Genomic DNA, 26,208 nt, shown 5'->3' on the forward strand with positions numbered 1-26,208 from the left:
ATGGATGACATCACATGAAATTATTTCAATAGGGACGATTGTAACATACTTAAATAGGAGGTTAGCAGGGTTTTGCTTAAGTTTCAGGCAGAGTTTTCAACAGGATTCTAATACACTTCAAAAGTGGCAAATATTGTATCCACAACTCTTTCGGTAGAAAGTAAAGTGATAGTATCATACAAGTTTTCCACAATTCCTACTTCAAATAAACATCTAATTATCAATGGTTATATATTATTCCAAGTTCTCATTTATCTAACTCTAGACCACTATTTAATCATGATAGATTGCGGTAGCAGCATCGTTTGTGGTGCAGGCTATGATCTGCTATGATTCCTCTGCAAAATTATGATGATGAATCACACTTGTCAATGATTTTTGAATGAGACAAATCCAAAACTAATTTGCTGTCTGCAATCCAGATGTAATTGCCTATGTATCATAAATCTTCCATGAAAATATTCTTCAGTTCCATTTCTGTCAACAAACAAAAGTGTTCTTCATAGTTCACTCCCCAAGAAAAACAATAGAACATAATTAGAAAGGAGGGAGGAAGTGCAGAGTTGACTTGAATATTAAAAACAGAAATGCCTGGATCAAATTGGCTGCACAAATGAATCTCTGTTATCAAAATCATTGTAAATTGTATCTCTCCATTTTTGGTCCAAGGACTCAATACCTTAAGATAGCTCTAAACTATTTTGTCTTCATGCTAAATAGTTGAAATGAAACAATACTTATAGAGTATTGAATTTGAACATGACTCACACTTATTTCTTTTGAAATACATGGAAGTTTAGTTACGAAATACTGAGGGGGCAAAAGTGGATTTCATTATTGCAGTTGTAATGTGAGAGGTCAAGTCCGGGGATCTCGACTGCTTTTTCAGACAAGCCGAAAAAACTGCAAGGAGGACTGGATGGAGCAGACATTGGCTTTATGACTCACAATACAGGGAGCACATTACAGGGATCAGCAAGCAGGACTGCACCTCCCTGAGTCCGAGAGTTGTTTTAAGGGGTCCCAGACAAAGGGGGCATGCATGTATCTTGCATGTGACTCTAAACTACATTACCTCAGTGTGTACATGTAAAGAGAAAAGGTCAAGAAGCAGTCACACAGGACTAGAAGCTGCTCCCAAAAGGAGATAAGGAGGGAATCACAATCCATTTCCAGAGTCATATACATTCCTTCTGGCCAGGGGCCCTCTGGCCAGCCTTCCCTCAAGGGGGGTTGGAGGAGCCATGTCCAACATGACCCCACAACAGTACAGTGAACATAAAACTTTTAAAAAGTGTTTTATTCACTGGAAGGAGTCTTGACTAATTAACTTTGGTACAAATAAAACATAGACTCTGGTTTCAAACCATATAGGGTCCCGTAAACTTTGTACCATGGTACACACCACACAGCAACTACAGCATTGGCTTTGGGAAGTTAAGTATGTGTGTGTTTGTGTGTGTGTGTGTGTGTGTGTGTGTCTGTGTGTGAGAGAGAGAGAGAGAGAGAGAGAAAGAGAGAGAGAGAGATCTATAAACAGATACCCTTATTTGCAATGGGAAGTAGTTAAGAAATTCTGCATGAATATAAACCTATCATTCCTATTTTTCATAAATGATTTAAAACACTTTTTTTCTCAGCAATGGGTCAGTAACCTCTTCCTCCTGTGTATAAAGCATGGCATCCCTCATTATGCAAATTTCCAGCATGAGTGTCCTGAGTATATGAAAGAAGGTATTTTGACCAACCTCAGAAAGTATAAATGACACCTTCTCAGAAGAAAACTGTTTTTTTCTGAGATGAAATATGTCTAATCACAAATTTCATTTCTTTTCCCCCTAGTACATTCCTTTGTGCTATTCTTCATCTAACCCATGCTTCCAAACTAACCTCAGATAATATCATTAATAATAGTTAGCACTTATATAATGCATTCCATCTTCAAAGTACTGAACAAACATTAAATAATTAATGCATGTTGCAAGAAGTCAGCAAAAGCATAGAACTTCAAAATTCTTATGAAATGAGCAAATATATTTCATTATTAAATTTTCAATGATGTGGCTTGTTTAATCTGTTTTTTAAAAATATTTTTAACCTGTCATTTAAGAGGAATGATGTTCACAGTGGGGAAGTATATGAGCCTATAACTGGCTTTTACAGATGATTAAATGCTGAGGTTGAGGCTGAGGCTTTGATAACTGCTAAAGCCATTTATGATCTCATATACTACTCTGCTGTGGAACATTAGGCCTTAAATAACATCAAACATGTGCTTTTACTGAAAAGAAGAGAAAGAAAAATAAAATTCCCTTTCAGATGAAGAAAACAATACGTGTATAATATATAGAACCTTATGGAATTATTATAAATATACATGAGTAAAATTATATTTAGTGAGTATTTTATAGTAGATTTGGGATCCAGGGAATCACTTGACACCTGTCGTGGTAACCTTTGGATAGAAAACTTATGAAGGGATATTTCTTTTATTTATGGGCATAAAAAGTACACTGGGTTTATAATAGGCTCTGACATTGAGTCACTGCTATACAGAGGACTCTAACCTCCATGCAAAGTGATTTGATGCTTACAGTGTTCAGTCTACATACACCGAACATGGTCTCCCTAAGTGGGCACATGTGGCTACAGAGGTGCCAGGGAACCAAAAGGAAGCCACATATATTGCTTTCAAGTAGATCTAGGAGAATGCGAAGATTATTGCTTGTCAGGTTGTCAGTTAAAATGTGTTCATTGGACTTGATCCTTGCCATATTTTTCCTGACCTGTAAGCATTTTCTGCTGAATGATATTTCTTTGATAAAAAAGAAGTCTAGAAGGAAGATCTGCATGAGAATGTGAATAAAGAATCCATAACAAGTAACAAATGGCTGTGCAATAGAAGCATATTTATAATAATAATAGTTAATAGTACTAAACTTTCTACATATAGTGTGTCATTCACTTATAACACTCCTATCAAGCAAAATCAAGTGTTATTCTTATTTTCCGAAGAAACATATTTAAAAACTTTACTAAGCTCCTAAGTGAGAGAACTGAGATATAAACACAGAAGGTCTGACCTCAGACTTTCATCATTATGACATTCCTCAGCAATCAGTGTTCAGTGCTCACATGCACTGTTACAGAGGGATCTGGCAAGATCGCGGGGGAGCAGGGGAGGCAGTGCGAGAGCCTGCCCAGGCCCTGGAGAAAGGAGTGGTCAGGAAGTGCCGGATGTGGCAGGACTGAAACAGGAGCCAGCATGTGATAGATTTCCATGCCTCTGGGTAAAGGTAAACAAACTAGCCTGGCTGATAACACAGCAGGTGGAGGATTGCCCAGAGTAGGCACAGGCTGACATCACAGATGTACCATGGACTTTATCATGGCAGCCAGGGGAGGTGCAGACCAGCTGGGATTGGCTAGAAAAGCAGGATGCTTCTGGAACTTGTAGGATTTGGGGGCCCAGGTTTTTAAACAAACGCAGGGCAGACAGAGGCTAGGCTCTTTTCCCTTGTGGTTCCACTCCCTTGCCTAAGGGAGCTGGAGTGTTCTTCTGCCAGTGGGCCCTGGAGACCATGTGGTCTGGCAGCAACTGCGTAGTGCTGTGCTGCATAGTCCTGCTCCATCGTGTGCCCTGGCAGGTGGAAGGCCAGAGGGACAGGGGCTGGGCTGGCAGCAGGTGCAGAGAAAAAAGCAGAGCATGGCAGGTAGGATTCCGGGGAACTCACAACTCCAGAAATATGCCTGAACCTGGACTGTAACTGGGAACCAGCTGAGCTGCCTGGGTGATTGGCTTGCAGCCACCTATATTTCCCAAATGATGATATTTTTTTGAAATTTATTTATTTTTATTTTTTTATTGTTCAAGTACAGTTGCCTCCATTCCCCCCCCCACCACTCCCCCCCTCCCAGCCATCCCCACCTCCCACCCTCTATCCAAACCCCCTTTGGCTTTGTCCATGCGACCTTTATACATAACCTTGACCACCCTTCCCACCACCCCTCATTACCCTCTCCCATCTCCCCTCTGGTTACTGTCAGTTTGTTTTTTATTTCAATGTCTCTGGTTATATTTTGATTGCTATTTTGTTTTGTTGATTATAAGATTCTACTTATAGGTGAGATCATATGGTACTTGTCTTTCACTGCCTGGCTTATTTCACTTAGCATAATGCTCTCCATATCCATCCATGCTGTTGGGAAGGTTAGGAGCTTCTTTTTTCTTTCTGCTGCATAGTATTTAATTGTGTAAATGTACCATAGTTTTTTGATCCACTTTTTTACTGATGGGCATTTAGGTTGCTTCCAGCATTTGGCTATTATAAATTGTGCTGCTATGAACATTGGGGTACATAGATACTTTTGAATTATTGTTTCAGGATTCTTAGGGCATAATCCCAGCAGTGGTATTGCTGGGTCAAATGGCAGTTCCGTTTTTTATTTTCTGAGGAAATTCCATAATGTTTTTCACGGTGGCTGCACCAGTCTGCATTCCTACCAACAGTACACTAGGGTTCCCCTTTCTCCACAGCCTCACCAGTACTTGTTGTCTGTTGATTTGGTTATGATGGCCATTCTGATTAGTGTGAAGTGGTATCTCATTGTGGTATGATGGTATTTTAAATAGGAGAGGGAATTCTGGGTACCACTTTGAACTAATCTGGCAAAGGATGCCTGTGTTACTTGTCTTTGGCTATTTTAGAGGGAATGGGCTCTGAGACAGAAGCCTGCCATTCTTCTGAAACTGTGTAACTTTTGAATAAATGACCCCTTTCGTTTCTCACCAAACCTCTGCCTCCAGAGTTTGCCTACTAGGCAGCAGGCAGTAGAACCCTGCTTGCTCTTTAGGAACAGCACCAGTCATTGGCACATGCTTTACATGTGTCAGCCATTACAAAGTCTTACATAAATAACCCTGAAAAGGAAGTCCCACAGAGGAAGGAGCAGAATGAGAATTCATATTCAGATTCTTCTAATGCCAAAACCTGCACTTGTTCTAAATACACATAAGCAGTTGTATTATTTTAGCTTTGGAAGAGACTGTTGCAATCTCCAGAACAGAGCCCCCATTTTCACATCCACTGAAGAAAAGATAAGTGATCGGCAAAAAGTCCTACAGTAAGGTAGTGCCAGAGCCTAGATGATATTTCTGAAGTGAGAACACCTTGTTCCTACAGATGGTAGCATTTTCTCTCAGTACCCACAATAGAAAGGTTCCTGAAGATAAAACACTAACAGTTTGGGATGCTCTGGTCCCTATTTTCATTGAGACACACGACAAAAAATACCATTGAATTTAATGTCAGGGAATTAAGGATGAAGATCCAATACTGCTAATCTCACACGTAAATGTTCTAATATGCCTTGTATAGTCAAAGATGGTCAAGCAACTGAACTGTTGCTATGATAATGTCTCCCCTTTTTTTGAGTGCTTACCATGTGTTAAGCATTGTATTAACTCAGTTAATCCTCAAGGTAATTATGTGACATGGGCACAATTATTATTCATATTTTATAGATGGGGAAACTGAGGCACAGACCAGTTAAGTAACTAGCTTAGTGTTATCCAGTGGGTTAATGTTTGAGCCACTAATCCCCGCTGTCTGAGAGTACACTCTGTCATTCATTTGTCTGAAACTGCCGGTTGAATAAAATTCAAGTGATTTTTAAAAGCAGTTTGAAATTTAATGCCAGTGGATTTCACCTGCCCCCAAGGGAATATGCAAAGATTTTTTAAAAGCTATACATGGGCTTAGATATACATCAAAGAAGATGATTTAGATGGTCTGAAAATGGTATCACTTAGGTTACTGCTTGGTGCCTAATTTAATCAATGTTGTTTGATAGAGATGGATGTTCCAAACTAGGAATAATGTGCCCACCTAGAGTAACATTGAATTATTCTAATGTCTCTCTATATAGGAAAATGAACACCCACAAAATGATTTCTTTTCATTCATATTTTTCTTGATATTGTAAAACCTTTTCTTCAGCTTCCCTGATATATCTAAATTTTGAGGAACAATGATGTGTATTATTATTAGTTATTAACATATGCATAGTTATTTTTATAGACTTAGAGCCAGAGGTACATCTAGAATTGATGCTCATCTGTGACCAGTAAAGTAATTCCTATTTTTAATAAGGGCCTTTTCCTTGCAAAAATTCCTCTTTGGCCTCTTATTTTTAAATAGGAAATTTCCTGCAGTAACATGGTAAGGATGCAAATTTGATTCCACAGACAGATGTGCAAAAATCATTGGTATTCTAGTTAACATTAAGTCTTTTCTATAGATAATTTGTTGGGGGGTCCCTCTATTTAATAGTGCAAGGGGAAGTCTTGGGTGCTCACCGATTCTCTGTAGCTCAGCAAGTTGTGAGTGTAACATGTGTATATATAAGCATTTCCCTCTGAATATGGAGTTTAAACTTTTCAAACATGTGCCCAATAAATATAGTGTATGGGCAGACTCTGGGTAAGTGGAAAGTTAATTAACCCCTGCTATGCCTTCCTGTACTTCCTATAACAGAGCGGTACAGTATAATTTGAGAGTTGTATTCATTTTGATTTTTAACAGATGCTATTTGGTATCTGGTATGTGGATATCAGTTTATTTCCTTGGCACAGAAGCTTCATAACAAATAGCACAGAACATCATTGCCCCATAACAATAAGCCTTTATTAAATTCATACTCTGAGGTGGTCAGCAGGTGGTTCTGCTAATTTTGGAGGGAACTACTTCCATTTTGGGGGCATTGCAGGCTGTGAAATGATCTGGAAATCCAAAGTTGGAATGACTGCGTCAGCTTGGCTTGGTTCTACAACACGCATCTTTTTGCAGATAGGCCTGGTCATGTCCTTCTAATGCTGATGGCAGAGGGAAATAGCAAGGGAGAGTATGGTTGTACTAGACCATTCCAACCTTCTGTTTGCATCGTGTTTGCTAACAACTCATTGGCCAAGGAAGAGACATGGCCACACCAGAGGGAGGAGAATTTTATCAATCTTTCCTACACCTCCCCTAGGAAAGCTTTGAAAAATTATAAGGCAGAGTGTTGTGGGTACAGGGAAAGATAAACAATTGGGCCTATTAGTATAAGTTAATACCATCTTCACTGATGGAATTATTTAATAATTTATAATATGTAAAGTTTTCTCGTCTCTATTTTACCAAACTTTCCCTGTCCCTCAAATATCATACAGTTGCAGTATCAGTACCGCATTGTCCAAAATTTTATAATTTTCAATGGGTTTGAATGTGGGGCCTTTTGATCTAGAGAACTATAAAATAAAAGGCAAATTATCTGCCCTCAAACACTCAGACTATGTGCATATTTTATATTTAAGAATAGTCTCATGAATACTTCTGGCGGAACCCAACCATTATGTTGTGGATAAGTCAGATCCATAAGGGGAGACCATGTGAAGATATTGTACCCATTAATCTCCAGCTAAGGTTGCTACCAGCATCTATCATCAGATATTTTGGTAAACAAATCTTCAGAGACTTATAGTCTCTGGCCTTCAAGTCCTCTAACTGAGATGCCAGGGAGTGTTGGGTAGAGAGAAGTTATCATCACTATTTCTAGAACAAAATCCTGCACTACAAAATCAATGAACATAAAAGTTCATTTTGTGCCACTTGGTCAGGGATAGAATAATTACAATAAACACTATCATATCAATGAGGAAAACTAGGAGGCTCTGTAGTAGTCACTAGGCCATATTCTGAAAGCCTTCCAGGCAAAATGTTGCCAGGTTCTTCCCTTCCCTGAAATGGAGTATGACCCTTGGTTGAATTTTGATCTATTATCTGTGAATGACTACTCCTTCCAGGAACAAAGTGATGATGCTTTTGCAAGTACCTTCAAAACTCTGGGTTTTCTATATATCAGATTTGAGTACATACTTATAGCACAAGCTGCATCCCAGTTGTTTCTGAGACATGACTATCTCTCTCAATTAGTGCTATTTTTGACAGGTCAAATTACTATGAAACAACACCATTAATACTCCCTAGGAGTCCATTGGTCCAGCTAAGGAAGTCTACTAGAAACCAATTTAATTATTTCAGAGGCCTTAACAAAAGGTCTCAAAGGTGTTTGGTCTTGAAGCAATGTATTTATTAATATGAGAATCTTTTACTTGTTTGATAGGCTGGGGATGTGAATAGTTTTATTTTCTGAAAACAATTTCTAAAATTCCTGAGCTCTATGCATTCCCCTTAAATATTTCTTGGGAACTGACCAGTGATTTAGTCTATATTTGTCTTGCGGATCTTACCATAAACAGCCAGAAGAAACCAATAGGTGTTTTCAGTACCATGACCCAAAGTTCTTTAGGTATATTACCTGACTTTCAGGTAATATGTTATGGTTTTACTAAATGTGACAACTTCATAACATGGGTCACCACACTTTGTTTTTCCTGTTGCAGTATTCTTAGATTTTCCAGCCTCCTTTTATGCTCTCCTTACTACCTGTTTCCTGGTCCCCAAATCAAAGGATTATATTTTTGTTATGGCAGCACTCCATTTTTAGTACAATTTTTTGTTAGGTACCTATCACCTCAATAGTAACATGGAACTAATGGCCACAGAATTTCTGTGACAGACAATGGTGGGAATTTATTTGTTATATAAATAAAATAATCCTAGCAGCATCCTGCTGATCATGCTTGGGGTTTACGCGATTAGCAGATGATTCAGCATGGCCTGAACTGGGCAAACTGGGAAAACTCAGCTCCGCTCCGTATGGCTCCCACCCTTTATCAGGCTAGCTCGGGTATGTCTGTTCATGGTGGTATCCTTAGAAGGCAAATGTGAGAATGAACCCAATTGTATAAGCCCGCTTTAATCTTTTCTTTGCATCATATTTGTAAACATATCATTGGCTAAAGCAGTACATGGCTGCACTAAGGGGTGGAAATTGTGTCCGCTCCCATGCCCAAGGGAGAGAATTGTAAAGTTATATGGCGCGCTGTGTGGCAGGGCAGAGGGTCAGGGCCATCTCTGCAGTCTACCAATTCTAGGCCTTCTGACTCCAGCCAAACTCCCAATCTTATCTGTAAGACTAAATACATTGTCAGCTACTTTAGTTTATATTTTATTGGAATTATATAAGTATTTTGATTTAGATTTTATAGTGGTTAAAACTGATTTTGTACATTTAAAATATCAATTGAAGCAAATAATTCCTTTTGAGGAGAGTGACTTTTATTGTCTTAACCTTTTATTGTCTTAATTTATAGATGGGGAAACCTCAGTGGAGGGTTTAAGGCACTTGGTAAATTTCTTTTTCTTCAGGGACAAATAGTGTTCAGATTGCTTCCATTTGTCAATTACAACATTTGTTTCTGCAATTAAACCATATTAAATAGCAGCAAAGTTTATTTCAGTTAAGCAGACTTTTCTCTGTCTTTTGTAGATAAATCTTATTTTCTCATATATTAAGTATTTAAAGAAAATTTTCTTAATGAGGACCAAGTCAGACTGTATTTTTCCAACACTATAAACAGGATTAAATATATTTCTATACCCACAATGCATGATTGTATATGCTTTGATCAGTCAGAATTCTCCTGCAGAATAAATTGAATTGTTATGGGTAACCATTATTAGGTGGAGTATAGGTGACCAGAATGATAATCACTTATTGTTACCAAAGCTGTCATATGAGAAACCACATCCGTGACACAAAAGCCCACTTTATTTTCTTCAAACCTATAGTAGTTGAATTTTATGGAAACCTTTTAGCCTTCTGTGGTCTTTTACTTCCCTAAGTGGTCACTAAAGGAAAATTAACTAATATTTAAGGAGAGGAATATAATATTTTTGTGACTTTCAACCTCAGGAGTAAAACCCATTAGTAGTTATAGATTTTTCTCTGAAGCAATGAGCTAGTGTATAATCGATTCATGTTAGCTTAACACTGTATATCAAGATGTTAAGTCTTGCTGGGTCTGTACTTCTGTTTCCTGTGCGAGCTTGTACCAGGCTATACATTAAGTCTAAGAGATTAGACACAAACTGAAGCCTCAGTGATTATAAAACAATCCTTTGTGTCTGACCTCAGACACTTAACAATACCCAAGCAATAAACATTTTTATCAATAGTTTCCTTGTGGTTGAAACAACTTAATCATTAAAACATCTGAGACTTTAACCAAATGAATACTAATAATAGACAATTTATTTGCCTAATATTTTCAGTTTTCTCTCTGTTTTTCTATCTGTCTGTCTGTCTCTCTGTGTTACTCTCTATTTTTATCTTTGCTGAATTGTCAAAAACCAGTTTTTTTGAGTATAGGGATATTTAGATTTGAAAATGTTTCATATAGTCTCAAGCCAAAGAAATTAGGCTCCTTTAGTATTTAACTAATCTGAAAATATAATGCACAAATCCTAATTTTAAGACTGAATTTTCTACTGTGTTCACTGATCAGAATGTTTTTCTGTTTCCTTCAAATATTTTTTATTGAGTAGTTTTATTTTTTATGGCTACTAGTTTATTAGTTTTTAGGTATATATGCAAGATGATAATGTAGTATGTTGGAAGGTTCCTGTTTACCTTGGAGCCAGAAGTTCTGATTCTCTAACTTTACACAATCATTTAAGCCTCAGGTTTTTCTTTCTCAAATTTCAATAACAATAATATTTTTTCTTTTTCTATCCTAACAATGATTCATGAGGATAAAATTAATCACTAATATATGAATGTCTTCTGTGCACTATAAATCTTTCCATAAATGCAAACACTTGAGATATGGGAAAAAGAGAACGTTTGGTCTTATAATATCACAGGAAATTACTATAGCAAGATTTCAAAAACTGCCCTTCAACTCTCTGTTAGGGTGAGGTGTGCTCCATGTACTACCTTCCTTTCAGAGGCCATGGGTCATACTAAGCTAGGATTAAGAAACAATAGAAACAATGTTTGTTCACTCATAGTAAAGTGACAGAAACACTTTTAGCAATAGTGGGTTCCAGAGTTTTACTAAAAGGATGAGAAAATACTAGGAAAAAAAATTTGTCTGTCTGATTAATACATTGAGTCACACCAAGCATAGCCTGAGGAAAGCCTCCACTCCGCCCAATCCTTATCTTTTCTCTGACTCTCCTGATGGACAGAAAAACTCAACATACTGAAATGATTTTTATCTGGGTCCGGGACCTAGAGGAGATTAAGTGGGACTCCAAAAGGAAGAAGACTGACTAAAAACACCAAGACGAGAGGAAAAGAAAAGGGAAAACAATATCCATGTAACTAACACAAAATGACTCTATATGAACTGACTTGTCTTGGGAGGGAAAAACTAAATAAATCTTTTGCCTTACTCTCTAAACTTATTATTTTTATTTAGTGATACAATAATAAGAATTTTTAGAAATGACTAATTTTTATCTCTGCACATACAAAGGCATAGCCAAGAGGTTGCAATATTTTCACTGAAATTTGTGAATATACAACCACAAAGTCCTTCCCTCCTTTTTAGCAGCAGATCTAATGGACTACATAAAATGTAGTCTAGTCAGTCAATTTATTAATATATGTTAAAGCAAATGTTACTTTTATATACATGAAGATGTTGCTTACCATCTGATTATGTTTTTATTGGGAAATTATTTATTCCACGCACATTATTAAATGTGCCTACCAGCTGCCAGGCAAAGAACTTGGGAGATAAATTAATGTTGATCTTATACAGTGACTTTAGTTAAAGAAACAGTGGAATATAATTCATGTACACTAATTAGAAAAAAACAAATCAATATATGCTATTCACTTTCTTACCACAACCACATCTCCCGAAGCGCACGTGCGCACACACACACACACATACACACACACACATACATGAACACACACAGAAACACACGCACAGCATTTTGCATTTTGAAGTCTGTGCATATTAACTGGTTCACTATTACACTCTTTTTTATTTTTAGAGAGAAATTAATAGGTACTCAAATTTAGTGTTTATAATGTAAAGGAAGATAGCTAAAACATTTTGTCAAAAAACAAAGTGGAAGGAATCAATCTACCCAATGTCAATATGTATGACATAGCTATAGTAATCAAGACTGCATTATTGGTGGAGGGAGTATATTAATGTAACTACACAGAGAACTAAGGACTATCTCACATGAGTGCAAACAATTAATTTTTGACAAAGATACAAAAGAAATACAGTAGGGAAAAGATAGTATTTTCAACAAACAGTGCAAGGATAATTAGATATCTATAGGCAAAATAGAAACAATAACTTCAACCTAAATCTCATATGTAAAACTAACTCAAAATGGAACATGAACTTAAGTGTAAAATATGAAACTATAAAACATTTAGAAAAAATTATAGGAGAAATTCTTCAGAACCAACAATTTGGTGAATATGTTTCTGACATGACACTAAAGAATGATCCATAAAAGGAAAAAATACTGGATTTCAACCAAACTGGAAAACATTGCTCTGTAAACAAAACCTTTGTAAAGAATAAAAAGTCAAGCTATACACTGGAAGAAAATATTAGTAAATCACATATATGAATACGACTCATGTCAAATTATAAAAACTGTCAAAACTCAACAGTAAAAAAATTCCATTAGAAAATAGAAAAACAAATAACAGCTGACTTGAAACCTCTTCTAGGTCCTTTACTTGCTGCAGTTGACTGGATCCTCATAACAGCCCTAATCATCCATGATACACCCAGGGCAGAGCAGTGGGGTGATGTCTGTGGGAAAGTTCAAAACAATGCTAACACTGATGAAGAGTGCTCTGCATTTTATTATCATGGCCCAGCAACTCTAAACAACATCAGGAAAAAAATATTCCTTTAGGGAAACAAAAAATCTTTTGTCAATCAAAGTCTCAACAATGATTGTGATTACTGATGAATTTTAATTATATGTGTGTGTAAGCTTCAAATTGGCATGTTTTTATTACTTATCCATTTATAAATATTGTGTTGTACACAGAAGTTGTTTCAGAGATAAAAAAAATAAAATAGGTAAAAGACATGAAGTGACATTTCACCGTAGAGAATATATAAATGACAAATAAGCACATAAAAAGATGTCGATATCATTATTTATTAGGGAAATGAAAATCAAAATCACAATGAGATACCATTTCACAGCCACTAGGATAACTATAATAAAAAAGATAGCCAATAACAAGTGTTGGCATAGATGTGGAGAAACTGCATCACTCACGCACTGTTGAAAGGAACGTGAAATAAATCTGACATTTTGGGAGACAGTTTGACAGTTTTGTTTTTTTTACAAAACTAAACATACATTTACCATGTGATCCAGCAATTGTATACCTTAATATTTTATAAAATAAGTTGAAAACATAACTGCAAAAACCTGCCCACAGATGTTTATATCAGGTTTATTCATAATTGCCAAAACTTGGAAGCAACCAAGATGTCCTTCAGTAGGTTAGTAGTTTTCTAGCACTGCCATAACAAAGTGTCACAGACTGGCTGGCTTAATAAAAAGAAATTTATTTCCTTATAATTCTGGAGGCCAAAAGTCCAATCTCAAGGTGTGGGCAGGATTGATTTAGTCTGAAGGCCTATCTCCTTTGCTTGGTGATGACCATCTTCTCCATGAGTCTCCACAAAGTCTTTCCTCTGTGCATGTCTGTATCTTATAATGAAATCAGTCATACTAGTAAGCACCCTCTAATGACCCCATTTTAACTTAAATATCTTTTTAAAGATCCTCTCTCTCTGTTGCTCTGAGGTACTAGGATTTAAGACTTCAACATGTGAATATGAGCAGAAAGACCTAATTTAATCCACAATGGTAGATGAATAGATAAACAAACTGCAATATATCTATGCAATGAAATAGCATGTACCACTAAAAAGAAATGAACTATCAAACCATGAAAATACATGGAGGAAACTTAAATGGATGTTATGAAGTACAATTTACAATCTGAAAAGACTACTTATTATGTGATTTAAGATTCTGGAAAAGACAAAATTTACGGAGACAATAATAAGATCAGTGGTGCCAGAGGTTGCAGGGAGGGAGGTATGAATAGGGGGAGCACAGAGGATTTTTCAGGGCAGAGAATCTATTTTCTATGCTATTTATAATGGTGGATACATGTCACTATACATTTGTCAAAATCCATAAAATGTGCAATGCCAAGAGTGAACTCTAATACAACCTATGGACTTGGAGTGATAATGACATGTCCATGTAGATTGATGATTTTAACAAGTGTAAGACTTTGGCATGACATGTTGGTGGAGGGACAGGCTGTTAGTGTGTGGGAAGGCAGAAATATAGGGAATTCTGCACTTCTTAACTAAGTTTTCTATAAAGCTAAAATTGCACTTAAAAATACAGTCAATTAAAAAAATAATGACAATTCCAAAGTTGACATGTACAGAGAGAAACTGGATCTCTCCACAGTACTGTTAGGAATTTAAAGTGATACAGTAACTCTGGGAACTAGGTTGGCAGTTTCTTTAAAAACTGAATATATACTTACCAAATGACCCAATAATCATACTCCTCAGCATTTATTCCAGAGAAATAAAAATGCCTATCTGCACAGAACAAGAATGTTCATAGCAGCTTTATTTGTAATAGTCAAAACCTGGAAACAACCAAGAGTCCTACAGTAAGTGAATGGATAAACAAATTGTGGTATATCCATACCATGGAATACAGTTATTCAGGAAGAAAAAGGAAACACTTGGATGGATTTCAGGAGTATTATGCTGAGTGGAGAAAACCAACCTCAAGAACAACATGATATATAATTCCAGTATACAATATTCTAGATATGAATATATATTTCCACATATAATCAGTTAGAGGTTGCCAAGGAGTAAGGAGTAAGGATGAGTGGGATAGGTATGGCTATAAAGGGATAGCATGGGGTAGATCTTTGTGGTGATAGAATAGTTCTGTCTTTTGATTGAGGAAGTGGTTACAGAAATCTACACATGTGATAACATGGCATTGAATTATGCACAGACATTGTAATAATGCGAATATGTTGGGTTTTATGTTGTTCTGTAGTTATGCAAAATGCAACTCTTGAGGGGAAACTGGGTGAATGGTATATGGGAACTTTTTGTACCAACTTTTTGTGAATCTATAATTATTTCAAAATGATTAAAAGTATGTACTGTTACAGACATTAGCATTCAACTGAGACTTTCTAAAATTCTTATAATAATGAAAATTAAAAAAAAATCATTGGGAAGTAATAAGGATAATATTTTAAGATATTCCATGTAGGGAAACCAATCATTATTGACTTGTTTACATAAAATGCTTTTTATTTTCTAGGATCTATCCTGAGTAGATAGAATAATAAAAAATCACTGCTGAAATGATAATTAGTGCTCAACAAAATGTTAAAATATAATAAAACCACAGAAGGAAATTTATGTGTACAAAGTTTGATTACTTACTGAAATTAATCTGATTGCTCCTTACCATGATTAAAAAAAAAAACACATTAGTTTTTCCTGGCCTATTTTTTGTTCATAAATTAATCATGTTAGACCAGTGGCTCAGAGATAAATAGAAAAATGTCTCACTTCATGTATGTTTCCATGTTAGAGTTTTTCTTATTTTAAATTCTCAACAGCTCTGATGTTTTCAGTTCTATGACATTTACATATTAGATCTGTGATGATCGTTATGACAGTCATTGCACAAGCCACTTTTTTGTCCTCACAACAGTAAAAAAGCCGAAATCCTTCCAAGAAAGCTTTTGTTCCCATAAGATTTCCTGTCACCAAACTTTTTTTATTCTTTCCATCTTCCCAGTGTGTGACTTTAGAGCATTCTTTTGTATTATTATATTGCTTTGACCTAGTTTTCCCTGTCAATATATTACTTTAATGGAGTTTTTAAACTAAAAGTACACACACAATGACATAAAATACTGTTAAGTGTCTCTTGTGTGGAAGAATTAAAATAATAGAAGAAGAAGAGTGCCAGTTTTCCATCTTTTCTAGTCTCCATCCCGTCTGCTGACAGTAGGTATAAAAGCAAAAGCTTGTGAAAAAGCCACATGAAAAAGAATGAAACTATATGAGAGTTCTTCCCCATGTACAAAACCTAAATCAGAATGGATCAAAGACCTTAACGAAGATCTGATATAATAAATTACACAGAAGAAAACATAGGTACTGAACTTAATGGACCTTATTGCTCTTGGAGAAGATTGTATGAATTTGACCCCAAAGGCAAGGGGAGTAAAGGTAAAAATAAATGAATGGGATAGTATCAAACTAAAAAGCTTCTGCACAGCAAAAGAAACTGATAAGAAAACAAAAAGGCAACCACAAAAATGGGAGATGCTATTTGCAAACAGCATCTCCAACAAGAAGTGAACATCCAAAATATATAAAGAACTCATACAACTCAATACCAAACAAACAGTCCATTTAAAAATGGACAGATGACCTGAACAAACACTTGTCCCAAAAAGACATACAAATGTCCAAAAGACATATGAAAAGATGCTCAACTTTACTAGCTTTTAGGGAAAAGCAAATCAAACTACAATAAGAGAGCACTGGTTAGAATGGCTATTATCACAAGAAAAGTAATAATGAGTATTGGAGAGGTTGTGGGGAAAAAGGAACTCTCATGCCCTGCTGGTGGGAGTGTAAACCAGTACAGCCACTATGGAAAACAGTATGGAGGTTTCTCAAAAAATTAAGAATAGAGTCACCATATGACCCAGCAATTCTTCTTCTGGGTGTCTACACAACAAAATTGAAAACATTCATTTGCAAAGATATATGCATAACTACATTCATTGTAGCATTATTCACTATGGCCAAGACATGGAAACAACCCAAATGTCCATCGATAGGTGATTGGATAAAGAATATGTGATATAGATAGATAGATAGATAGATAGATAGATAGATAGATAGATAGATATACATAAATAGAATAATATTCAGCCATAAGAAAAAATGAAATATTACCATTTGTGACACGGATGGGCCTTGAGAATACTATGCTAAGTGAAATAAATCAGTCAGAAAAAGCTAAGAACCATTTGATTTCACTGAAATGTGTGACATATTGTAAAACTGAAACTCACAGACACAGACAATAGTATGGTAGTTACCAAAAGGAAGGGGGCTGGGTGATTGTAAAAGGTAAAGGGGGCCAAATATATGGTGATGGAAGGTGATTTAACTTGGGATGGTGGGTACACAATGCAATATACAGGTCATGTATCACAGAAATATACACTTAACACCTATATAATCTTATTAACCAATGTCATTCAAATAAATTAAAAAGCTTGGTCTGGCGTAGTGCGAAGAGTTGTGGCATCCCTTTTTTTTATAAATGCTATGTGAGCACTGGAAAATGGTAAATATGTTTTTGCTTCATACTGTGACAACCATCAGATATTTAAGGGTGCACATTATTTATTTTAGTTATTTATCCAAGCCTTGCTAATGTACACTGGCAAATATGGACCACACCTTCCTTGATCTTTGTACTATAACCTTGTTATTTGCTAAATAGTTTCTTTATGTGATTTCAGAAGGTAGATGCTTCACATGCGTGAAGGTTAAATGATGATAATAAATGTCCATTACTTTTAATCTGGCTGGGATCTGAGATCATCACTGAATTCTTGGCTTGTTCAATGGTTTTGTTTGTATTCCTGGAAGAAAGGACTTTGTATTGGTATGTTTTCTAGAGAAATAGATCTGATATTTATTTATATATTTTTTAAATTAATTGATTTATTAATTGATATTAGAAAGTGGACAGGTGTGTGTGTGTGTGTGTGTGTGTGTGTGAGAGAGAGAGAGAGAGAGAGAGAGAAACATCAACATATTCTACTTACTTATACATCCATTAGTTGACTCTCCTAACCAAGGATTGAAATTGAACCCACAGCCTTGGCATATCAGGATGATGCTCTAACCAACTGAGAAACCTGGTCAGGACAAAGCAATATTATCATACGGAATTGGTTCACATGATTATGGAGGCCAAGAAGTCTAGACACAAGAGAGCCGATGGTATAGTTCAGTGCAAAAGGCCAAAGGCCTGAGAACCAGGAGAATTATAGCATAAATTCTAGTCTGAGTCGAGGCTTGGAGGCAGAAGACAAATGTTGTGGCATGGTGACAAACACAGAGAAAAAATGTTAAAATCAGCCTTTTTTTTTTGTAGTCAGGCCTTCATTGAATTGAATGAGGCTTATCCGCATTGATGAGGGTAATATGCTGTACTCAGTCTACAAATTCAAATGTTAATGTCATTCATCCTCCCATGCACACTCAGAAATAACGTTTAATCAGTTACCTGGGCAGCTCATGGTCCAGTTAAGTTGACACATAAATTAACCATTATAGAATTATTCTGTAATGGCCACTGTGTATATATGCATGTGTGTGTGTATGTATGTGTGTATGTATATATACATGTATATGTGTGTGTATATATATAATTTTGCTGCAAACAGTATATAAAGAGCACTGGAAACCACAAGAGAGAAGCAAAAACTATACTGATTTCATTTTAGTAAGGACTCTAGACAGCTGTTTTTCTGCTAATTTTTTACCAGTTCTGTGTGCACCAAAGGCCAAAAGAAAAAAAAAAAGCTGTACTTTCTTATGAAAGTGACTCAGAGAGAAATCAGTGGGCTATCTACAATGTAGTATTTACTGCTTTTTACCCAATTTCATTTTCCTGACACTACTGAATCAGATATCCATTTCTCCACTTATCCTTCATAGAAATACAGATCACCATGGTACCCAGTAACTTCAGACAGTCCATAGATAGCTATTGACACATCCGGAGGTAATGGAAGCTGTTTTTGTATTATTGAAGTCACCACTGGTTACTATCCTTGCTGACCTATCAGTGTAAAAATAGTGCCAGAGAAGTGATAATGGCAGGAGTTATAATATACAACTATATGAAGCTGTTTTTTCAAATAATAACTTGTATTTACTTAAGCATTTACTTATGTCATTTATTCAGCACACATCAGTGAAACAATGGCTAAATAAAGCCCTGCGGGGAAACAAAAAGATGAGTAAAATAGCTTGTCTTAGGATTTAGTGGGATAGAAATGCAAGGACGCTGGCCAGGAGAGCGGAGCGCCATGCCCTGCACCAACCAGCCCACTGTCTGGATCACAGAGTTTATGGATAAGAAGGTCACATTCATCATTGAGAATACTGACCTAGTGGTGGTCAGTTCTATTCGGAGGGTCTTCATCCCTGAGGTGCCCATAATAACTGGATTCAAACTGATGCCAGTTTCTCAGTGCTTTGTGACGCGTTCATTGCTCACAGGCTTGGATTAATCTCCCTCACTAGTGATGACATTGTGGACGAGCTACAGTACTCCCGGGACTGCATGCGTGAAGACTTCTGCCCTGAATGCTTGGTGGAGTTCACTCTCGACGTGTGGTGCAATGAAGACCAGGCTCATCATGTCACATCTCAAGACCTCATCTCCAACAGACCCCAAGTCATCCCAGTGACATCCGGGAATTGAAATAATGACCCCAATGACTGACTACGTGGAGCAGGATCACATTCTCATTGTCAAGCTGTGAAAGGGCCAGGAGCTGAGACTTCGCACCTATGCCAAAAAGGGCTTCATCAAGGAACACGCAAAGTGGAACCCGACTGCAGGGGTGGCTTTTGAATATGATCCCAGCAACATCCTGAGGCATACAGTGTACCCCAAACCAGAGGAATGGCCGAAGAGTGAATACTCAGAGCTGAATGAGGATGAGTCACAGGCTCCTACAACCCCAACGGCAAGCTGGAGAAGTTTTACTACAATGTGGAGTCTTGCGGCTCTCAGCACCCTGCAACCATCGTCCTTTCAGCCCTCTCTGAATTGAAGAAGGAGCTGAGTGATTTACAGACCCAATTAAGTGATGAAATCCAGAGTGACATCCTAACCATAAACTAGCTGCACCTCGCCTGTTTTGGAGCAGAGGGATTCGAGCTGTGTTTCAGGTCTGTCCTGAGTCATCTAGTTTCTGGGGTCTGAACAGCTGCTACACTTCTTGGCAAACCATCAGTACCAGGTAGAGAGGTAGCACTGGGGAAAGGTAGGCCCATCCCAGCCTTGCTTGGTCATAGATAGATTACCAGGTGTTACGCTGGTATTTGAGGCAGGGCAGTCTTTCATTGGACTTTCAGCATCCCTGGTGCTGCCTGCTAATATCCAGTTATCTCCTCAGAACCCAGACCTCCTTCTGCCATTTCCTAATCTGCCTGTAGGGGTGGCACTGCTTTCCTGTTAAAAACCACTGAGCCAGACCCTCCTCTTTCGGTCATTTCAGGTCTTCCCCACCCCCCACCCCCGCCCCACCCATCCCAAAGTTGGCATTTTCACAGTTGTATCTTAGGTTTCTGGTGTTAGGGTTGAGTGCAAGAACTCTCCTTCAGGCTGCCTACAGACCCAGTCCCTGCCCAGGGCCAGCCTGCTGACACTTCACTCAAATTCCCAGTGTCCCTAATTTGAGAACCTCTTGAGAACAGTGTTACATATACCCTGGCTGCTCCCCCCAATAAACCCTGTATGACTTAAAAAAAAAAAAAGCATAAATGCAAGCAAAGAAATAGCAATGGAGTTTAAAACTTAAATATTGGGGCATCCTATCCAGTGTGAAGACTGGGATGATGGACAGCAGGTTTGAGTAATTCTTGGAAATCTAGGCGGGCAACTCTAAAAACATTCGAAAATGGCATAAAGCTTTGGCTATAGTTATTTGAACTAGGAAAATATGTCTAGTCTCTCACTGGGACTAAAGAAAGCAAAGAGAAAAATGAAGAAATAGGCCAATTACCAGAAGTGGAATTTCAGAACAGAACTCAATTTAGAAGAATTGAAGCACATGATGTGAGAAATCAGATGGTTGGAATAAGGTCAGAGCCCATTCAATAGAAAAACACTTTTCCCATTAATGACAGGCAACCTGATGCTTAGTCAAAACTGCTGTTGTGTGAAGGTTTTTAGAGATTACCTGTTTTAGCTCATATTTAGTCTTGTGATTCAAGCCTTCAGGTGAATACTTAGTCTCAGCTATGGAAAAGAGGAAAATGCAAAATCAAGTTAAAACAAAGGTCTTAAAGAAGTCAGGGTCCTCAGCCTCAAAAAGCTGTACTTGTATACCCTTCTATTACATATCTGATCCAGCAGTAGAGGAGAAAGAGTATAAGCTTTATAGTTGAATGAGCTAGGATTAGCATTTTTTGTTACTAAATGGGTGAGGTTGTATGAATCATTTAAGCCTTCATCGTTAGTTTTTGTATATCTAAATGTGTACAGGGTAGACCTATTGCACTGATGGTCTTAATTTTTTACTCTTTTCATGGTAGATAGAACATTCTTCTTCACTTCCTGACTCTGGAAACATATGTGATTTGATTTGACCAATAGACTATTATTTCCAAACACGATGCAAGTAGAATGTCTCAGTTATATATTTCTTTTCTTATTTTTGTATCAGAGTTAACTAAACCAAAATTTAATAAACTAGTACGGTAATAAAAATATTCTAAGTAGTTGATGTCTCTTTATCTTTGATTTGTTATTCGATGGCACTTTCAAAGCATTCTGAATTTGTGAACTAATAACATTACAAATTTGTAAGGTAAAAGGAGACAAAAATTGATAGCTTCTGATTCAGATTATGTCAAGTTTAGTTGTGTTTATAATAAATAAATAATATAAATTAACTGTTCATAGGCTGCTGGATGATATGGACTATTTATGCTGATACTTAGAGTCCCTACTTTTCTTTATTTTTTGTTGTTCAAGTACAGTTGTCTCCATTTTCCCCCCACCACTACCCCCTCCACCCCAGCCATCCCCACCTCCCACCCTTGATCCCTACCCCCTTTGGTTTTGTCTATGTGTCCTTTACAGATATTCCTGAAAACCCTTCCCCCTTTTCCCCTCATTATCCCCTCCCACTTGCCCTCTGATTACTGTCAGTTTGTTGTCAATTTCAATGTCTCTGGTTATATTTTGCTTGTTTGTTTGTTTTGTTGGTTAGGTTCCACTTATAGATGAGATAATACAGTATTTATCTTTCACTGCCTGGCTTATTTCACTTAGCATAATGCTCTCCATATTCATCCACACTGTCAGGAGGGTCAGGAGCTCCTTCTTTCTTTCTGCTGCTTAGTATCCCATTGTGTAAATGTACCATAGTTTTTTGATCCACTTTTTTACTGATGGGCACTTAGGTTGCTTCCAGCACTTGACTATTGTACATTGTGCTGCTATGAACATTTGGGTGCAATTCTTTTGGATTGGTGTTTCAGGGTTCTTAGAGTATAATCCCAGCAGTGGTATTGCTGGGTCAAAAGGCAGCTCCATTTTTCTTTTCTGAGGAAATTCCATCCTGTTTTCCACAGTGGCTGTACCAGTCTGCATTCCCACCAAGAGTGCACTAGGGTTCCCTTTTCTCCATATCCTCTCCAGCACTGGTTGTTTGTTGATTTGTTTATGGTGTGATGTGGTATCTCATTGTGGTTTTAATTGCATCTCTCTGATTGCTAGTGATGCTGAGTATCCATATGTCTCTGGGCCCTCAATGTGTCTTCCTTGGAGAAGTGTCTGTTCAGGCCCTTTGCCCATTTTTTAATTGGGTTGTTTGTCTTCCTGGAGTGGAGTTGTGTGAGTTCTTTATATATTTAGAGATCAAACCCTTGTATGAGGTATCATTGGCAAATATCTCTATATAAAAAATCACCCCATAACACAGTGTCTTAAAAAATTATTTTATTTTAGTTTTGTGGGTCAGCAGTTTTGGCTTGGCTTAGCTGTATAATTTTCTGCTGGTCTTCTGGAATGAGTTGTGCAAATGCATTCACCTAGTGGCTTGATTTAGAGGCTGTTTTGCCTAGGAGTTCTCAGCTCGTGTGATGGGTCTCAGCTCCACATGGCCTTATCATTCTCCAGCAGGCTGTACAGAGAATTTCCTTACATGGTAACATGACTTTCTAAGAAGATGAAAATAGAAACTGCAAGACCTCTTGAAGCTTGGACTCAGAAATTGAACAATATCATTTTGACACATTTTATTTTTCAAAGCAAATTATGAGGCTATCCCAGATTCAAGAAGTAGTAAATGAACACATTGCAAAAAGGACACATATAACTGGAGTAGGGTAATCATTGTGGTATTCTTTGTAAACAATTGGATTTACAAAAGTGGGAAGAGCACTTGCATATTGAGGCTTGCTTACCTGATATCAAATCCACCAGCTGTCTTTCTAAGGATGAGGTGTATAGAATGGAGTTATACCACTTATCATTTCTCCTATGCCACACTAGTCTTCAAACAGCTGACCCTAGACATGAGTGAACTGAGGACCAAGTAGTTAACCTATAATTAACTGTGGATGCATGAATGAGTATAGTCAAGATCTCAAAAATCACCCAATTGACCCAAAGACTCATGAGCTAAATAGTAAGTAGTTACTGTTTTAAGCCACTTAGTTTTCTGTTATTTTGTTATATAGCATTATAGTGCACATAGAGAACTTATACAGAGTATTCTAAAGCTAGATTCTCAGCAGAGTTTTTGTTTATGCATTGGTGTGTGTGTGAATTCAGGCATGTGTACGTATGTAACAGGTGTGATAAGGGATTGGTGTAGTGCCTGGCACACATGATGGTGAATAAATATTTATTGAGTGGACAGATTCTAATGCTAATAAATATTAGCAGAGAGATCTCAAAATTTTATTGAAGAATCTGTTGCAGTAGAATATCATGTGAATCAATTCTGGATAACTATAGATTAATTTTTCTCAAAAGGGAGTTTCCTTTAGTGACCTAGCTATGTATTTGAGTTATGACCAATTACTCTCATTTTACAACATAAGTCAGCTATTTTCTCTGGGGAAGCCAGACAAGCAGTGTTCTTTATGAAGCTGCTCTGACCTAGAGCAAATCTACTCAATATCTATTTTAAATGATCAGGGAAAAGAGGATCAAAAAGTAACCTGCTTATTTTGATCACTCTTCTAATGTATGCATAGACCTCTGTTTAGTTGAGCTGCAGGGGTTACTATTGCATTTTAGAGTAAGATAGTTTTCTTCTTGAGACTTTATGTCAAGGAGTGTTAACCTAAAATTAAATAGTTGAAATGAGAGGCACTAAGAGTTTATTTGAGATTAAAGAATTGCAATTTGGGAAGCATAGATGGAGGCAGAAAGCCAAAGTGTCCCTATTACAGAGTGAGGGCAAGGGGTTTTATGAGAAAAGGAAGGGAATAAACACATAAAGAGAAGAAATTTCTACTGGTGCTAACAAGCTGAATTACTCTAGCAATAGATGATTTGTTATTGATTCTATCTTCAAAGAGAGTCTTGTGGTCAGCATGTCTGTTTTCCTGCTGGCTTTACAAACAATTGTTTGTAAGATAGTGTTGGTTTGGCTCCATTTTAAAACAACTTTTCTTATGTCAACCTTCACAGCAGCTAGGATTTTGCAATTTAAGTAGAATATATCAAACACCTTTTTTTTTTCCTTTTTGTGAGAGATTGCTCCCAAATGGTAGATACATAAAGGGAAAGAATTTGCTTTTGGTGGATAGAAAAAGCTGGTGTGTTTGCCCACAAAAATTGGTCTAGAAGGCAGTCTTGAAGTCTAAGTAAGCACAATTATACCAAGTTTTATTACATTATAGATTTAGGGCATTGTTTTTCAAATCTTTATGTTTTCCACACAGTTTGCAGTCAGGTAGGCAGGCAAGAAGGAAGGAAAAAAGAAAGAGAGGAAAGGAAAGAAAAGAAAAGAAAATCTTTGTAGATAAAAAAATATGAATGCAAAGTAACTGGAAAATCTCATTTTGAAGCCCTATGGTTGTTCTGATCCTGGTATAGTGGCTGGCGTTTGCTTACAATGATGCAATTTTTGTGAAAAGACAGAAGAAAGGAAGGAAGAAAGGTAGGGAGGGAGGGAGAATAAAAGGGAAAAAGGAAGACAGGAACAGGAGGGAGGAAGCCAAAGAGAAAAAAGAAAGAAAAAGAGAAAATGCCCTCTCCCTTTTCTAGTATGGCATTTAATCACCTCTGAATGGCACTTTGATGATTCTTTTTGGAGCAGGATGCAACTATTAGCTTTGTGTATAAGTTGCAGAGGTACATCTTTGGTCAGGAAAGAGAAGTAGACTACTGTCCTGAGGCAGTAAAGAGTGAATGGGTCTTATTGACTAAAATCTAGGTGTTCCTCATGCCAAAATCTGTTCTCAGATGACAGGAATTTAATCTCTTTTGTGAGAGTAACAAATGGAATGGTGGATCAGCAGTTAATTGATGGTGCAGACATATGTCCAGATTCCCAGAGCAGCAGGATATTTATATATAGCAAGTTCAGCATTATCAATAGTGTTGCTGTTATCATTATTACTATTAAGTGACATAAATAGAAAACCATGCTTTCATATAGTTTAACTAAAACAGAATGGCACTCTTAATAGCAAAGTATTAGCTTTGCTAGTTTGTTGTTTCTTATTGATGAAGGAAGAATTGAAGCAAGAAATTGGGAGGAGTTTACTCTTAACCCAAAGTCAATTATTGATTAGAAAGTAATTGACCAGGCAAGTGCCCAACCTCTGAATTTTAGATTCTCCAATCTAACCTATGTGTCTTAATAATATTGCTCTCCCCCCGCAAAAAAAAAACAAAGCAAGATATAATTTGTATGGAAATGCTTTGTGGAAAGTAGTATAAAGCATAAAGTTTTATTTTTGTCACTATTCTTGCAATAATAATTTGGACTTTGGAAACAAGGAGTAAATTGCATGCCTTATGAGGTCTTATGTAAATGTGTATAATATTTTTAATGCTATCTTTTGGATATATTAAATTGTTTTTAATATAAATAATAATATTTCATCACTCATCATAGTTCCTTATATTGTGTTCTTAATACTAGAAGTTTTGTTTTAAAATTTAGAATCATTCCTGGATATTACTACTAGAACAGAAATAAGTATTTCCTCTGTGGACTGGACTATTCTAAAAAGTATGCCACATTCTAATGATTAATTTTATTATTGCTTCTTGAGCACAAACTGCTAATTGATACTATGCAGAGATCTTTTCCCATATACTATGGGTACTTTTTACAATAAATACACAAGGCTGCAAGGTGGATGTATATCATCATGATGCTGAT

The 26,208-nt window shown here is 36.8% G+C and overlaps 1 pseudogene; it reads left to right on the forward strand.

Moving 5' to 3' along the window:
- Nucleotides 1-19,149: 19,149 nt before the first annotated feature.
- LOC123815927 lies at nt 19,150-19,973 on the forward strand (annotated as a pseudogene).
- Nucleotides 19,974-26,208: the final 6,235 nt, after the last annotated feature.

The sequence above is a fragment of the Phyllostomus hastatus genome, unplaced genomic scaffold, assembly GCF_019186645.2.
Source record: "Phyllostomus hastatus isolate PE091 unplaced genomic scaffold, TTU_PhHast_1.1 phas_contig_196, whole genome shotgun sequence".
Taxonomy (NCBI): Eukaryota; Metazoa; Chordata; class Mammalia; order Chiroptera; family Phyllostomidae; genus Phyllostomus; species Phyllostomus hastatus.